Below are 15,985 nucleotides of genomic sequence, written 5' to 3'. Positions count from 1 at the left end.
CTGCACCCATACCACTCCCTTAAATTTCGCAACCAGGAAATCCTCCTACGTCCCACATTTCTCTTTTCCGAGATTTTTCCTTGGATTATGAGTCTAAGCCGACAGTACTTTTCTCCTCTCATTATGTTTCCCAGATATTCCAGTTTTTTCGTTTGTATGGTTTTTATGACTTTGCATTCCTGTTTCATCTTCAGCAGAACATCTTAATTTGTTACTCTTTCTGTCCATGGTATTTTCCACATTCTCCTGTAACACCCCATCTCGAATGCCTCAATGTTTTTGATGTTTGTCCTTTTCAGTGTCCAGGCTTCCATGCCGTACAGCAGAACGGAGAAAACATAGTACCTTAACATTCTCGTTCTTAAGTTTATATTTATGTCCCGGCTACATAGGAACTTGTTCATTTTGACAAACGATTGTCTCGCTATGTCTATTCGCCTCTTGATTTCTCTTGTCTGGTCATTAGTATCAGTAAAGCAAACCCCTAAATATTTGTAGGACGTAACTCTTTCAACTGACTGTATGGTTAAATTCACATTGGTGTATAGCTTCTTTGTTACAATCATGAATTTAGTCTTTTTGATGTTCAGTTTTAGACCATACTTATTTTTATGGGTGTTTATGATTTCCATCAAAAACTGTAAATTTGCTAGGTTATCTGTTACTATTAGCGTGGCATCAGCGTATCGCATATTGTTAATTAACTCTCCGTTAATGTTCATACCAATGTTTTGCTCTAGGAGCGCTTCCTGCCATATTGTTTCGCTATATATATTGAATAATAGTGGAGAAAGCACACAACCCTAATGCACACCTCGACGAATCTCAATTTCTTCGGTGTACTCATTATCAACTTTGATTTTTGCTGTTTGTCCCCAGTACAACCTGGATATGATGTAAATGTCGCGACTGTCGATGTTTTGCTTCTTAGGATTTCATACAGCTTTTGGTGTCCGACTTTATCAAAGGCCTTCTCAAAATCTATGAAACCTACGTAGAGGTCTTGGTTTACATCCAAACATCTTTGCATTAACACACTCAGACCAAACAAAGCTTCCCGTGTTCCCAGTCCACCTCTGAATCCAAACTGTGTGGCGCTTATATCCTCTTCTAATTTATTAAATTCTCTTTTGTGAATTATTTTTAAAAATACTTTTAGTGTGTGGCTCATCAATGCTATAGTTCTGTGGTCTGAACACTCTCTGGCGTTATTCGTCTTTGGGATTGTGACAAAAGTAGAGGAGAGCCATTTCTTGGGTATGATGCCTGTATAAATTGTGTTAAAGAGGTTCACCATTATTTCGAGTACGTCGTCGTCTATTAGTTTCAACAATTCTACAGGAATTTCATCTGGTCCTGCAGCTTTGCCCCCTTTTGTGTTCCTTATAGCATATTCTACCTCGCTTTTTAGGATTTCAGGCCCTGTTGTGTCGTTTGTAGGTTCTGTTGTGTCGTCTGTAAATGGGTATTATTGAACCCATTTAAAATTAATTGGAAAAACTCAACAAACATTTCGAACACGAATTTATTTTTTTAAATATCTTATTTGACTATCTAAGTTTTCATAATAAATAACAGCAGTTTTTGGGCAGCTCACAAAAAGTGAGCTGCCCAGATGCCTAAAGAGAAAGGTATTTGATCAGTGCGTCCTTCCAGTCTTGACGTACGGAGTAGAAACACTTACCTTAACAAAATCAGCAGCTACCAAACTGAGAGTCACGCAGAGAAGAATGGAGCGGTCCATGTTAGGAATAACTCTGCGAGACAGAATAACCAACGAAGACATCAGGAGAAGAACTGGAGTGACTGACATCATCGAGAAGATAGCCAGACTAAAATGGAGATGAGCAGGACACATAGCCAGAATGACAGATGGGAGATGGACAAAGAGGTTATTGGAATGGAGGCCAAGGAAAGACAAGAGAAGCGTCGGTCGACCACCTACAAGATGGACTGACTGGCGGGATTCACTCCCTGCCTCTCGACGCGTTAGTGTTCTGAGCTGTTGGACGTGAATCCCTGTCCTGGCATTTGGTTTTCACCTCTGGCTGCGTTGAGTAGTTGAGTTACTGTGACCAAATGCCCATCTTGGTAGTTAGTATTCGCCTCTGGTTGCGTTGAGTAACTGAGTTACCGTTGCTAACTACCCATCTTCTTGTCTTTTGTTTCTTTTTCTTTTTTGTTCTCCTGAAGAAGCTACATACAATTGTAGCGAAACGTCGAGATGAACCCACTTTTGGGTCAATCACAAATGACACGGTCCAAACCCGGAAGACGAACAAACTATAAGATAACAATGCAGTTGTGGCAGAGTCTAGATCCCATAGAATAAATCCAATTATTAGCGTAAAAAGATTTTCAAGGACAGAGAAAAAAATTATTGTAATCAGTGGTCCATCCATTAAAACAAAATATAACCGATTTATGGGAGGTACTGATTTGCAAGATGAGAATCTTTCAAGATATAGGATAAGTATGAAACGTAAAAAGTGGTGGTGGGCAATATTTACTTGATTGTTATATGGGTCTATCCAGGAAATATTTACATAAAGACGGAATCCATATCTCAACTAAATTTTAGGAGACAAGTGGTACAAGTATAGTTTCACAAATGCGATGCTTCCCCTAAAGCGCTGGAAAACCAGCAATATCACGTTCTACTGTGACATTTAAGGGACGGTCAGATGATCTACAATATTATAGTCGTAGACATTTACTTGTGCCTAATGTGTTTTTGCAAAAATTGTGCAAAAGAATGCCAAGACCATCGGATAACAAGTTTAATGAGTCATACGCTTAAAATATTTTTAAAAATTATACACCGGGGAATACACAACAAACTTGAGCGAGGACCGAGCTGGGAACGAGGGAAGCCCTGTTCGCTATGAATGTACTTGTGCAAAGGTACATGGATGTTAATCAGCCAGTATATATGTATTTCTTGAAATACAACACAGCCTTCAATAAGGTCAGACCTAACCGTCTTATCAAATTACTTGAAAAGAAAAACTTAGATATGAGAGACATCAGGATCATTAGCACTATCTATTATAATCAGACTGCTGTGGTAAAAGAGAAAAACGTCTTTTCAAATAAAATACGTATTGAGGAGGACGTCAGGCAGGGCTGTGTCCTGTCTCCTAATCTGTTTAATTTGTATTCAGAGAAAATATTCCAGGAAGCACTAGAAGAACTAACTATGGGAATAAAAGTAAATGGCCGACCAATCAATAATATACGGTTTGCCGACGACACTATTTTATTAGCGGAATGTCTTGAGGATTTACAACAAATGGTTGACAGAGCGGTAGAAGTCAGTGAAGAAAACGGACTGTCCCTAAAAACAAAAAAGACACAATTTATGGTAATTACAAAAGCCCAACAGCGCCAAGAAAAGATAACAATACATAAAAAACAAATTAAAAAAGTTGAAAAATATAAATTTCTGGGTACAATAATTAACGAAAATAATGAGTACACAGAAGAGATTAAGGCAAGAATAGGACAGGCAAGAAATTCTTTCAATGAACTAAAAAAGTACTCTGCAGCAGGGACATTTAAATTTTTTTAAAGATAAGGCTTCTGAAATGCTACGTGTTCTCCGTATTATTTTATGGGTTGGAGACTTGGACATTAAAGAAAGATGTTTCGGACAGATTAGAAGTCTTCGAGTTATGGGCCTACAGAAGGATATTAAGAATAAGTTGGGTAGATAGAGTCACGAACGTCGAGGTATTGAGAAGAATGGAAAAAAATAAAGAGGTTTTAAATACGATTTAAGTCAAAAAACTGCAATATCTGGGACATGACAGGAGAGGCGAGCATTATAACTTGTTGCAATTAATAATGCAAGTAAGAATACAGGGTAGAAGGAGTCGCAGAAGAAGACGCATCTCCTAGTTAAACAATTTCAGAGCTTGGTTTAACTGCACTTCTGCTGACCTCTTTAAAGTTCATTCGTTTAGCAAATTCCCATCTGTCAACATAAGCACGTGTTGACATTCACCGTCTCATTCGTTAAGAGGCTATTAAATATAATTTATTGCCTTAAGCCAGACAGATTCTCATGTTACAGATCCAAACTTGACAGCATGTTTAAATTCAAATTGTATCGTGTTGATTTTTAAGTTAATATATTGTGTTATATTTATGTTATAGTTATTGTTAAGTTATTTACTGGTCGTGTTATTTTTTAACGTTTAGTTTAATCGTGATTTAATGATTAAATTTCAAGAAATTCTTACACTAACAGTTTTAAAAGTAAATATTTTTAAAAATCATATGATACACATCAGTACGACCCTGTTTGGCTTTCAGGTCCTTCTATTGACAATTGGGAATTTGTAAAATAAATACGGTTTAGAGCAGCGGTATCGAAAGTGCAAATTGCCATGATGGTTGCCAACCTTCTTAGAGGAGATGGCACATGAAGAAGAAGAATGTGTTTTTATTATTACTAAAGAATAATAATACAATAATAAGGTTATATTTCTAAGATACGACAGTGACAGTATCTAAATAATAAGTATTTATCCTTCAAAATACACTGCTCAATTTTCTACAAAACACCGTTTAAGAGTCGTATCAGTTTTTTAGAAACCAACTTTAAATTTGACAAAAAAAACTTTTAATTTTTTTGACTGTAATAAAAAAATTACAATATTCAAGCATAAAAGCAATCGATCTACTTCTAATTCTAATTGGTACTTATAATTTTAATATATAGCTGTTCTATCAATTTTATTCTTATTAAACCACACCAGCTTCGGATTTTATTTTTTCAGGTCACAAACTTTAATATTAAACTCACATTCTACTTCATGCATTTCTTTATTCCTTCCCTACCTGTGTCAGTGAATTAAAGGGTGATTTCAATATCCACACTCTTTCATAACCATTGGTGCACAAACATCTCTTCGCGAATAAAATTTATGCCGCCAACAAGATTTGAAACCTTTACATACCTGCATGAATGAATGTAAGGGGGCTTTTTATAGGCATGAGCTTTTATTTGGCTTTCATTTTGTTTCTCATATTTTAAATGATTTTTGACCCAAAAAGTTAAACACTGCTTTATCTCAAAATTAAGTGAAGCTGTAATTACATTTTTAAAATTTCACAGAAGTAAAAGAAACAAAATTGAGGGTTTAAACTCGTCGATTTATATATCAGCAATACTTGAGTGTTTGAAGACTTTATTTACTTATGTTCCCCTAAATATTATAAAAACTATCTAAAAATCTACCAAAACAACAAAATGGAAGTCAGATTGACAACAAACTTACATAACCTATAGAAACTGGCAGCTGAATAAGACAAGACATATTGAGTCGAGCTTCGGTTTATTCATGGATGAAATCACCAAAAGTGTTAACAAAGAAGATACCGAATGGGAAACAAAGAAATAAAAATACTCTGCTACGCAGACGATGCAGTATTGATAGCCTAAGCTGAAGATAGTCTGTAAAAACTGGTCCACAGATTTAACATAAGAGCAAAAGAATTTAATATGAAAATCTCATCTCAAGAAACTAAAATAATAGTAATCAGCAAAGAACCAACCAGATGTAAAATAGAAATTGATGGCAATGTTATTGAACAAGTAATGGAAATAAAATAACATAATAGTCTCCCGTTTTATACCGCTCGCGGCTTTGGGAGTATAGCAGGGTAGTCTGCTATATCTAGGGCCTACGGTATACAAGGAAGGTAACATGGCCAGTGCTACGCTTCAACCGCCTATTATTGCCCCTGGTTTTACCCAAGGTATTCATTTTATTCAGGCTGAGTCGACGTGGAGCCTACAAACATTTTTAAAAATGTCTAGTTGTTCTTGCCGGCGGTAGGATTCGAACTCCGGACCACCGGCATGCGAGGCAAGCATCCTACCGCTTGCGCTACGCAGGCAAATAAAATACCTTGGAATTATAATGTTCAGCTATGGAGGACTGGACAAAGAAGTGAGAGATCAAGTATAAAAAGCAAATGGACTGACAGGATACCTTAATATGACGAAACAGATACATTAATATTGAGATGAAGTCAAGAATCTATAAACCCAGTGTAAACTCTGCCACTAAAGTTCATTCGTTTAGCAAATTCCCATGTGTCAACATAAGCACGTGTTGATATTCGCCGTCTTATTCGTCAAGAGGCTATTAAATATAATTTATTGCCTTAAGCCAGACAGATTCTCATGTTACAGATCCAAACTTGCCAGCATGTTTAAATTCAAATTGTATCGTATTGATTTTTAAGTTATTATATTGTTTTATATTTATGTTATAGTTATTGTTAAGTTATTTACTGGTCGTGCTATTTTTTAAAGTTTAGTTTAATTGTGATTCAATGATTAGATTTTAAGAAATTCTTACACTAATAGTTTCAAAAGTAAATTTTTTTAAAAATCATATGAAACACATCAGTACGACCCTGTTTGGCTTTCACGTGCTTCTATTGGCAATTGGGAATATGTAAAATGAATGTAGTTTATTAAAACAATTCAATTTCAAGTTATTAACGACACCTTTTTTTATGTTACTTTTAAACCTTTTTGTCCTAGATTAAATGTACATGACTCTAATTTTTGTTTATGTATGTAACTTTTTATGATTCAAATTTACACATATAATACTTTGTGCTCTTTAAAAATTTGTTACAATTAAAAATAAACTATTTAAAAATAAGTTAGCAAATAAATGTGAAATACGGCGATACCATGTAATTTTCCGTGTCACCACCGAAATACATGAAAATTTGGATTTAGATTCTACTTGCGCTCCATTGTTGTTTTGACCCTCATCCCCTAGATCAGTTTTAATAACACCAATGTCATGAATGAGTACCTTGTCTCCATTGATTTGTAAGAAAATTTAAATTTACTTTGCACTAAAGGCGCGTTTTCACGGGTCGATCTGGATTTAACGATTTAGGTCGATTATGAAATCAAAAGTAAATTGAATATGTAAACCATAAATTGACTTGGCCGTTCGGCGGAGTGAGTCGATTCGACGGAAGTAGAAAGACTGTCTACTTTTGACGGGCGATTGTCGCCGAATCGATGTCGAACGACTGGAATCGAATGTGTAAACACCTGGTCGAACGGAAACACAACATACCGAAAGCCGAGTAAAGTACTTCTAGCGTGTGTAAAGTTGTTGTTTTTAGTACGACAAGCTGTAATTTTGGAAAAAAATGACTGAAAAATGGTCAGATGCAGATATGGCAAGATTTTTGGATGCTTATCAAAACTATAATGTATTATGGAATCCACAAACCAAGCTTTATCGCAATCTACAAGCGAGGCGAGAGGCATTACAAGCAATTCTACAACATATGAATAAACCCAATATATTAGAACAACATACAATCGTGAATTGAGCAAAGTATTGAAATCACTAAAGAGTGGCTCTGGACCTGACGACTTATATATACCAGTTCTAATTTGGCTTAAACATGCTGATAGTTTTCTGGGAACAGTAACGATGGGAGGCAGAAAAAGCCAATCAAACATGGTAGGTAGATAATATTTTTTTTTATTTTTAAAAACATTCATTTTGTTGTACTAGTCCTTAATACATCATTTACACATAGCTGTCTCCAGTGGCTAGAAATCGAAGAGCTATTTGCAATTTTAGCCCTGCTGGTAATTCTACAACATATGAATAAACCCAATATATTAGAACAACATACAATCGTGAATTGAGCAAAGTATTGAAATCACTAAAGAGTGGCTCTGGACCTGATGACTTATATGTACCGGTTCTAATTTGGATGGTGGATTTGGATTGTGGATCTTCCACAATCATTTCTTGGAGCAGGATTAGTGATGCAACATGTGTATTTCGTCTCACAATCCACGGTCGGATCCACCACGTTCGTTTTTTTTTTTTTTTGTTTGATTTAGCGATTTCTTCCCAAATTGCACAACAAATTAATTGCACACCTACATTAATCATTTCACGTGACACTATTTTGTACCACAATTAATTTAACATTCATTGCCTGTCGTGTAAACCTTTTTGCTTTCCACACAGATCGAATTATGCTCGAACGATCCAAATCGTTCAACCTAGATCGACCCGCGTTTTCACGGGTCGATCTGGATTGAACGATTTAGGTCGATTATGAAGTCGAAAGCAAATTGAATATGTAAACCATAAATCGACTTGGCCGTTCGGCGGAGTGAGTCGACTCGACGGAAGTAGAAAGACTGTCTACTTTTGACGGGCGATTGTCGCCGAATCGATGTCGAACGACTGGAATCAAATGTGTAAACACCTAGTCGAACGGAAACACAACGTACCGAAAGCCGAGTAAAGTACTTTTAGCGTGTATAAAGTTGTTGTTTTTAGTACGACAAGCTGTAATTCTGAGAAAAAAATGACTGAAAAATGGTCAGATGACATGGCAAGATTTTTGGATGCTTATCAAAACTATAATGTATTATGGAATCCACAAACCGAGCTTTATCGCAATCTACAAGCGAGGCGAGAGGCATTGCAAGCAATTCTACAACATATGAATAAACCCAATATATTAGAACAACATACAATCGTGAATTGAGCAAAGTATTGAAATCACTAAAGAGTGGCTCTGGATCTGACGACTTATATGTACAGGTTCTAATTTGGCTTAAACATACTGATAGTTTTCTGGGAACAGTAACGATGGGAGGCAGAAAAAGCCAATCAAACATGGTAGGTAGATAATATTTTTTTTTATTTTTAAAAACATTCATTTTGTTATACTAGTCCTTAATAAATAATTTACACATAGCTGTCTCCAGTGGCTAGAAATCGAAGAGCTATTTGCAATTTCAGCCCTGCTGGTTTTGCTTCACGCATATTTGTATCGTTTTTTTGACTTGTCTCAGCAGTTTTTTTTTAAAGTTGAGCATTATCCATTCTTAGATGATTTCTATAAGCCTCTGGATCTTCCACAACCATTTCTTGGAGCAGGATTTGTGATGCACCATCGGTATTTCGTCTCACAATTCACGGGTCCGCCACGTTCGTTTTTTTCTTTTTGTTTGATTTAGCGATTTCTTCCCAAATTGCACAACAAATTAATTGCACATCTACATTAATCATTTCACGTGACGCCATTTTGTACCACAATTAATTCAACATTCATATCCTGTCGTGTAAACCTTTTTGCTTTCAACACAGATTGAATTATGCTCGAACGATCCAAATCGTTCAACCTAGATTGACCCGTGAAAACGCTCCTTTACCCTCCACTTTAAAATTGGACTTGAGCAGTAGTTGCTTTTTATTATTTTGGGATGAAAAGGATCCTTATTAGAAACAAAAATCATATAATTGTTAAATCAAGCAATTTGGAGTTATTTAATTATACAGTGACATTTAATTTAAATTTTTTTACTATTTTTGTTTTTTGATAAAATACTTACTTGTAGTTTGAGTTAATTGACAAATCCTTCATGGCGTTTACTTTAAAAGATAAACATTTTCACTAGCGAATTACTTAAATAGTATTGACTATTTATCATATTTATCATATATTAAACATCTTTATAGAACAAAAGTTGCCAAAAATTAGTCATTTTATTTACTTCTGGGCTTGTAATAATAATTAAAAAATAATTTGGTTTTATTTTTAATAAAATGTGCTGACTGCAATACAAACTAGTAAATAAGGGGCACATTGCAGGTTAAAAAGCGATGGGGGCTGTTTATGTGTGTTCAATATGCCTTCATAATGCTGAATTTAAATTATTTGCTTTATTAGACCACAGCAATAGCCTTGTAAACGTAAAAAAACTTTTTTAAAATTTAAAATAATTTAAAAAAAAATAGTAATATTTATAACCGAAAAAGCCAAATATTATGTATATGTAATTGCGTAACTAAATGTAAATATCAAGGTTATAATGTGGAACTGTATTGAAATGTTCTGTCTGTGAGAGTTTCACAAAGCATATTATGCGGATTGGCATTTTTTATTGTATTAAAATGATAATATTATAAAAATTCCTCCCACCTTCTTTTTAATCTTACCTTGTTTTCTTAATTTAGACTAACGTTATGTAATTCTTGAAAAAAATTTAGAACACATTATATTGTTGTTACTTCTATTTAAACTATGCGGAGTGATAAAAATGGTAAATACTTTCGAATGTTTATTCGAATTCATTAATTTTTTACTTATCAACATATCTTGCCATGAACAAACATATCTTGCCATGAACAAGTGATAACATTTTCAGGTTTATTATCTAAGTTTTCGTGGAGGCTGCATGAATGATTTGGTGATAAAGAAGCATTCAGTTTTCCTGAGTTTACGGCGCCATAAAGGGTACCCCTGTCGTCGCAGCAAGAGTGGACCTATGAAATTATCCACTTTGCTGTACGCTCTACTTAGGGGCTTCATGTATAATGTATGAAGTACCCCTAAGCATTTATCCATATTAACTTTTGGATATTGTGGATTTTTTCCAAGTCTTGATAAAGACTCCTTAGATGAGTAATTAGGTAAACCATCGTTGGAAATAAAACAACTTCTGATGTGTGATAAAGACTATCTACAGAGTCTTAACGGTTTTTGCGGCAGCAAATGGAGCGGAGCCCCGACCGGCGACCTCCTAGAGCGTACGTGCTCTAGGTAAGGCCATGGTCTAGACTGATTCGAGAGCTGAAAACTGTCTGTCGCCAAGGTAACCAATTACCAAAGTAACAAAGATTGTTACTTTGGCCGGCCAACCACAGCGCTCGTTATTAACTGCGCTGTCATTGGCCTCTCGACGGAAGTGTGCTGAAAATTCTCAAACACGATGTGTATAAAAGAGCAGCACATCTTCCGAACGGGATCCAGTCGTCATACACTACTAGCCCCGTAAGACCTTGTTGGTTCGGTGCGCTACCAAGCTACCTTTGATTTTTATTAAATAACCAATATCCTGCTATCGTCGAAGACGTCCAAAATTGAAGAATAATACCTAATAATGGTTATCCAATTTAGAAGTTAAATCATCAAGTGTACGAGAACCGGCGTGTCGACTACAAAACGCTTCCTGACAGTAGAACACGACTTTCTGAGATAGAAAAGACATTGGTCTTAGAACTATCTCAAATCGTGTCGAACTGACCACAGCGTTATTTGGGCCTGTCACGGTAAAGAGCGAATAAAAGCCCCGACGGGGACTTGTAATTGCTTTTCCGATCAGGTTGAGCTGCAATAACACTTCGTCTCCAAAACCTTATGTAAATAGTAACTATAAGAATTACTGTTAACAAAAAGGTAGCTATACGAAGCGACTGGCAGCAGGAAGAGTCGACATTGCCGGCATTCTTGTACCTCTCTCGAGGAGAGGGAACGCGGCTACACGAAGCGAGAAGGCCGACATCTTTGTGGAACTTGAGATATACACCACGCATCAGAAGTCTAATACATATTAAGTCAGTGTAAGAATATTTTGTCTGTAAGAAAGCTCGAACTGTTAGAGAATTCTGATTGCCGGTGTCCCCTCACCTACCACAAAGGCTCGGCAGAACTTCTTGCCCGTAGTGGCCGGTATCTCAATCAAATACGAAGATGGACTCTCGAAACTTGAGATCCTCTTTGAGAGCGGCGGTCGTAGATCATCCAGAAACCCCTGAAAACCAGGAGGACGCTAGTGCCGTACGACAATATTAGTATTTATATGGCATTTTTAGATCTCTCGGCCAATAGAAATATAAAAGGATGTAAAAGGCGGGGCGATGCGCATCAGGGTGCGTATTAGTCCACGACTAAGGCACCAGGATGACACCCCCCGTTAACATAGGCAAAATCGTTCACTCCCAGAATTTAATTTTTAATTTTTTTACGTTCTATGTGATTAAAAAATAGGTCTAAGCGCAATTTTTACTTGCAACCCCCTTTTCCCACCAAATCAAAAGCGTTAATGTTTTGTTTTTATTTTTCTTAAGTGAAATGCAATCAATTTAACAATATAAAAAAATTGGTACAAATAGTTGAGGCTTTCACAAAACTAGTCTATTTTTTACAGATCTGTAGGTTGAGTATACATAATCTAAAAATGTATTTTTAGATTATGTGTACTTAATGAGGTTGGATTGTTGGTCTTTGAATTTTACAGAGAAATATCTATTTGGTATGTAGGATTTAAGTAGGAGGAAATAGTTACTGGATAGTGCTATTTTTACTTTGTAAAGCAGACCTCTGAGCCAAACTTTGTCAAACGCTTGTGAGATGTCTAGAAATACAGCGCTGCAGTATTTCTTTTCTTCAAGACTTTTTGATATTACAAAATAATTACCCATGTATTGTTTTTCTTTATTTTAATGCCGTGGTTCATAAGTTTATAGCTCAAAATAATATCTTTATTTGCGCAATTTATTTGCACTTCTCAGAGCACCACTGTCACACACACCCTCCATTTTCGACCAGTCAACAACAAATGAACGCAGTGACGTGCGCGCGAGGCTGCAGTGGAGCAGGGGGAAAGTCGGATAGCTGTTGACTGTTCCTACTAGTGTATGCCCTGCAACCGCTTGCAAGCTGTTGACAGCACAATTGCATTTCATCGTGCTGTTGACAGCTTCAAGCGTACGCGACTGCTCAAGCTGTCCTGTGTATGGCAGCGAATATAAGATTATAGTTCACCGCGCAGTCGATCTCAACTACTTGATGCTATCCGTGTACGGCTGACCAAACTGTTCAGACATACCAGCCAGATGTACCTGGTATGAGTGGATGGCTTTAAAACAATCCTTTTATTTTTACTTATATCCAACTAACAATTATTGTAACGTCTATGTAAAATTTCAAATGTTTAGTTTGAATAGTTTAGTAGTAATATAAATTATTTTTACTATTTGTATGTGTATCATAAAATGTTTGCCAAATTTTCAGGTGATAACATGCTACAACAACTTGGATCGCAAATGCGATTATGCCAGGAGACTCGAACGGTTTTAGACTGATTGAAAACTAGTTTGAGTCTACCACAAAACAGTTCATAGCGCAATCGGTTTCAGACCATAGATAGAGTTTATATGAGACGTTTCAGAGTTTATATGATAGATTTATTTTGTTCAGGTTCTTTTCACACAACGTTGTATACTTTTAATCTATATTTTGTTGCCATTGACCATAAAATCTAAATTAACATTTTTCTAGAATAAGTCAATGTTTCACTATAATAATCTTGATGTTTTTTTGTACAATCTAATTTGACTCTTTTCAAAATCTATATTCTCGTTTAGTATTTTCATTTGTACATAGGTATAATCAGAAATATAATTAAAAGATGACTTACGATTAAAAGAAAACAAATCACTACAAGTCAGTTATTTTTAACAGAAGTGTGGTGCAATAATAATTATTTATTCTGGATTTTCCATTTAGCATTTTTTAACTACGTACTTAATTGCACCGCCAACTATAACAAGGTTTTCGCTATTTGAATTAGGTGAAAAAATATTATTTCATTAGCAGTCGATGCCACTATACATCGTTATATACCGTTATTTTTTGCAAGTGAAATTTCCGGCTTGATCTAGCAAAGAATATAATTTATGTATGGTATCATTATAGTTTCAAGGCTATACAATAAACAACAAAAAATATCGAAAACCTTTTTTATATACAACAAAAGAAATAATTCAAATAAACCTGTTCATCGTGACGTTATTTGTTGTGTTATGTTTATTTTAAAGATTAAAAAGTAATGTGGATTTTTTATTAATAAACTACAAGAAGTTAGTGCAAATACAGTAAGTATTATATTTTTCATTTCAGTATGCTAGTTCTTTTCAACGTTTTCTACATTTAACCCATCACAGCCTGAATTAATTTTTTTGTTAAACTGGTTTTTTTTTACCAAGTTTAGTTTAGGAAAAATACAACTAAGCAGATAAACCGATTAAATTTTATTTGTTTATCGAATATATGACATTACAACCTGTGACCATGTGGTAACACTAGGTCAAAATACTATAAAAATATTATAAGATTTACTCTTTATAAAATATGGCAAAGCATTCAATGCGGAGTCAAATATCGCATTTCTCATACTGCGTACGTCCTACTGAGCAGCACCCTACTTCTGCGCACCACCTTCGTTTTTTGTTAAGAACAGGTATAATGAGATGGTTAATACCATCGTACCTATGTTGTTAGAGATTCTGTTAAAATATAGACTATTTCTACTTGTTTTTGGTCTACCAGGTCTAATGGGCAGGTTTCTGAATTTGGTAAGGCAACTAGTCGCGATTTCACGTCGAAAATTCAAATTAGTTGTCGGTCTTCCTAAGCACTAATAAAGTATCCGAGCACTTATAAAGTACGAATTTTACACTGCAGCATTAATTACCCTGGTAAGTATAGACCAATACCATTTCTTACTACGAATACTTATACGGTATCTTGTTAAATCCTCATCCATTCTATCAGTGCCTCCCATAAACTTGTTATACATTCCAACAATATGTGGGCGAGGAACGTCGACAACTTTTTTTTCAGAATGTGGATAACGTTTTACTTGTTAAATAGGATGCACACCATATGAAGTTGATGCCATTGTTACGACGGCGTTATCCATCCATCTTGTCAACATAATATCATCTTCCTTGTCAATTACAACATCTTGTGGTGTTCTGTTCTCTCTTATTGTTCTTGTTATTCATATCGTTTTTCTTTTAAATACACCATTAAATTGAGTAAATCCAGTAAAAAGGTTATCTATATAGATTTGGTAAGGCAGCTTTTGTTGTGGCAAAGTTTACAACATCGAGACAAGGAGAGCGGCTTCCTTTCCAAATGCAAGTTGATAAAAGTCGTTCGAATTTGTACTTTTCCCTTGATAGATTTCAAAATTTACAAGGTAACTAGTTCGGAGTTAAGGCACCATACTTTATAACCGAATCTTATCGGTTTTCCCCTAATGATTTGTTTACAATTATGGAGACCATAATATTTCACTATCGACTCATCATAATTCATATTTTCAGTTGGTTGATAATATTTACGAAAAGAACTCTGTAATTTAATTGTTTCCACATTTTATCATTTAAATCCATTTGCGTATTATTAGCACAGTGCGTGAAACCTATTATTTGGATAAACCTGTCGACCTGCGACGCCGACAAACAACTCAAATAATTTTATAGGTGAGTAGTCTGCTTTGGGAAAGTCGGATGTTTTTACAAAATCTCCATCGATCCATGTGTACTTTTAGTATACTTTTTTCAATTTAGTGATTTCAAAAAACTGGTATTAGGTTCTGTATCAAGTGATGACGTACGTGGTGTTTTCTCGGCTTCCATATCATTAAAAACACTATTGTCGTCTGGTGCACCATCAAAATAACCCAGCTCGGCTTCTGCTAATAATTGTCTTCGGAACAGGTTATCTACAAATTCACCATTATCCTCGCTAGCCGAATCTTCATCAGTCAAGACATTTGGATTATATATATATATATATATATATATATATATATATATATATATATATATATGTATATATATATCTTCTTCTTCAGGTTCCTTCTCCTATCGGAGATTGGAAATCATCATCGCTATCTTAATTTTATTGGCCGCGCTTCTGAATAATTCTAATGAGCTGCAACCGAACCACTCTCTCAAATTTCTTAGCCAGGATATTTTGCGTCGTCCTGGGTTTCTCTTCCCTTGTATCTTCCCTTGCATAATTAATCTAAGTAATACGTACTTCTCGCCCCTCATTATATGACCCAGATATTGAATCTTTCTAATTTTAACAGTTTTTATGACTTCACATTCTTTCTTCATTCTTTGTAACACCTCTATATTCGTTACTTTTTCAGTCCACGATATTCTGTGGATTCTCCTGTAGCACCACATCTCAAAGGAGTTTAATTTTTTGATTTCAGACTGTTTTATTGTCCACGCTTCCATGCCGATTTACGATTATAGTAAGGTAGAAACAACGTAACAACGTAGCATTCTTGTGCGGATCTCTAGATTAAGGTTACGGT

The sequence above is a fragment of the Diabrotica undecimpunctata genome, chromosome 7, assembly GCF_040954645.1.
Source record: "Diabrotica undecimpunctata isolate CICGRU chromosome 7, icDiaUnde3, whole genome shotgun sequence".
Taxonomy (NCBI): Eukaryota; Metazoa; Arthropoda; class Insecta; order Coleoptera; family Chrysomelidae; genus Diabrotica; species Diabrotica undecimpunctata.
Note: the sequence above shows the minus strand (reverse complement) of the source record.